This window comes from Quercus suber, unplaced genomic scaffold (assembly GCF_002906115.3).
Source record: "Quercus suber isolate HL8 unplaced genomic scaffold, Cork oak 2.0 scaffold_138, whole genome shotgun sequence".
Classification (NCBI taxonomy): Eukaryota; Viridiplantae; Streptophyta; class Magnoliopsida; order Fagales; family Fagaceae; genus Quercus; species Quercus suber.
The window spans coordinates 1,320,017-1,323,482 of NW_027069600.1; positions in this window are offsets into that span (position 1 = coordinate 1,320,017).

A 3,466-nucleotide genomic window follows, 5' to 3' on the forward strand; every position below is an offset into this window, starting at 1 on the left:
GTTAGCTCATGCTTACTCACGAAAGAGTTTTATCTCAACAACGTATTTTGTGGAATTTTTCGGTTATTTATAACTCTTATGCATAATAGCTTAAACATTTATATTTTGACACGAGTTCACTTTTTTTTTTTCATTATATTTTGACATCCAAAATTATTTGCCTACTATTTCTATTAAGTTAAAAATTAGAATGGTTAACTTTCCCATGTTTTTCTTCATGTCTAAATGTCAATATGAACAAAATTAGAATGATAATGAGTAGGAAAGGGTCTTGCAAATTTGTTGCAATTCAATTGTCACTTGTTAATGTCTCTAATAGAGACACTAAGGTTTCAAATCATCTCACTCTTTTTTGTTATTAGGGCAAATTACAACTTACCTACCCATAGTTTGGCTGAAATTTAAGTTGCCTACTTATGGTTTGAAATTTACACTTTATCCACCTAAGGTTAGCTCTATTAGAGTTCTGTAACCCACCTATTACTTTTCACTTAGAGAACAACTTTTAACATCAAAACATAACATAAAACTGATAAAAAAGCAAGGGTATTTGATGTGAAACTTTGTACAGTTAAAAAGATGGAAAGTAGATGTAAGTGTTTCAATTGCTTGAGTACATGCACTTACTGAAGGTCAAAAACTCAATTTAGAAAACTTATGTGGCTCAGCATGAACGAGTCATATTGCAGCTTATGACTCTGGCCTATACCCTCTCATTCTTGGATTGATCAGTCACTAAAATCTAAACTTATATGAACCCACTTATTCAAGATTGACATTCTTGTTCATCTCTAAGCCAACGTCGGTCACAGATATTAGGCACAAATTAACATAAAACCAAATTAGAATGATCAATTAAAAAGTCCCCACGTAAGTAAAGACATTAAGCATCAAGTATAGAAAAACTTATACAAATATCTGTTGCATTTATAATATTATCAGATACAATGTCCATTTGGGAACAACTTATTTAACTGAAACTGAAAACTTTTTGCTAAAAGTACTGTAGATAAAGTAAAAGTTAGCTGAATAGTGAGTGAAACCCATGAATAGTATCAAAAGTAAGCTGAAAGTGAAAATAAGTTAAAAAATTAAACTCATCCCAAATGCACACGCAATGTGAATAACCAACATTAATTTTCAGTGTATATTCCACATAGGCTTATAGAAACTGGCCCAAATGTCATCTTGGGAAACTCATAATCCATAGATTGAGAACAAAATAAACCATTTAAAAAAGTTTTGACCATGAGTTCCTTGGATAAGATAGGGAAGAGACAGGAAGTTATCTTCAAACCCTAACTTTTTTATCTGTTTTATGTTATTTTTGATGTTAAATTTTTTTTTTTTTTAATGGAAAAGCCATAGGTGGGTTTTGGAACTCTAACAGTGCCAACCTCAGATGGGTAAAATGCTAAATTTCAAATCACATGTAGGTAATTTAAATTTCGGCCAAATCACAAGTGGGTAAGTTGTAATTTACCCTTATCATTAAGAATGATGGTAAGTAGATATCAATTAATACTCCTTCGTTAAAGTTCAAAGCCCAAGTTTTTTTTTTTTTTTTCATTTAATTAACTAGTGTTAACCGAAAGTGTAATTTCTTGGCCAAAAAAAAAAAAAAAAAAACGAAAGTATAATAATTAGGATTGGTTTTTAGTTGAACAGTTAAATATTGAATGCACAAAATGGTTAATTGGATATGCAGTTATGAGTTTGTTAAAAGACTCTTAAAGTCAGTTAGATATTAGCTCTAATAAGAATTTTATCTTTTTGATTTTTTCTGTTTCCTTCTTCCATTTAAAATTTCTAGTTCTTTATGAACATTCTTTCTAATTTTTTATTTTGTTGGGAAGGGAAAGGGTGAGGCAGGTTTGAACTTGCAACATGGGAATTGAAATATAAATGAAATGGGGAAGGTGTCATTCAGGCTAAAAGCCAGTCAACAATAATTGGTCACCAGATTCCTTTAAAATATTTTAACCTTTTTATATCAGTATATGCTGTTTAACATCTCACTAATTTCTTTAAATTTGCCTCTCTTAAATTAGAAGAATTTTATCCTAGGTGGCCTCTAATTTGCTATTCTAGACACCATTGAAGCAAAATTTTGCATTCCACCACCATAATGGAAAAATTATGTAGTATCCTTTAAGCCCATGTGCGATGGATAGACTCATGCAACAATGACATGACAAATGTGTTTATTTAAGCATAATTTCATTTGTTTATAAAATGAAATAAAGGAAATGGTTAACATTTTAGAGAAAATGGTAGTTCAATTGGTCATTAGTTATAAATTTTAGTAATAAGTTTTTGTTAAATTTTTTGGGTTGATGATTTGTGCACTATGGTTTTAAGGGCTAATATGTGGTTCTTTGGACAAATTTGTAATGTTGTTTGGGCTAATTTATGGAGTTGTTTGCACTAATCTATAGGGGGGGGGGGGGGGAGGAGGATTTTGGAGGGAAGAGGGTCAAGTTTTATTCCTTAAGTCCAATTCAAATTAGTCCCTAATATATACATCAAGAAAGAAAAAAAAGAAAAAAGCCCCCCCTTGGCCCTAGTCCCTATCTAGTAGAAGAAAGATAAAAGATTGATATTCACTAAGTATCCGTATAGGAATAACTTATTTAGCTGAAACTGAAAACTATTTGCTGAAAATACCGTAAATAAAGGTAAAAGTTAGCTGAATAGTACAGTAGGACCTCATGAATAATAGCAAAAATAAGCTGAAATTGCAAATAAGCTGAAATTTTTAGATTTTCCCAAAGCGCACATAAATAAGGTATGTCATTGGCTAAATGGAAAGAAATATGTTTAGTTATGAAAAATGTTAAAGTAGTAACCAATTTAACTACAAAAGGTTTATAAACTAATGTGGTATGAATGTGATTAATATAAAAAATATTATATATAACATATATATATATATATAATAAACAAATTAATTGATTATATTTTAGCTGTGTTAAAAGACTAACACATTAGTTATTTTATAATAAAAAAACATTAGTTATTTTGTAAAATTTGTAATATCCTAGTATTTTGCCATTAGTTAATTTTAAATCATGAGCTCTCATGAATTTAAATTTGTAGAAATAACAAATTTTAACAAAAAATGTAATTGTATTGGCAAATTCATGTTTAGGTCTTTACTCCAAAAATACAATTGATTTAATTGCTTAAGTCAAATAGGATGTGAGTGGTTTGTTTTTCCCATTTCTTCATGGTTAGTTCTGAATAACATGATGATTGAACCAATGTGCATTGGTTAGCTATTCAAATATATATATATATATATATATATTTCTTGGTTATTATTTTTGATATGCTAGATCGTATTTGTCTTGTCCTAATTTAAATTGAACAAAACTTGGTTCAATTAGTTTAGTATGTAATTTAATACTTTATTGCTTATCTCTAGCTTTAATATTGAAATTTTCTAATTGGACATGCAAATTTA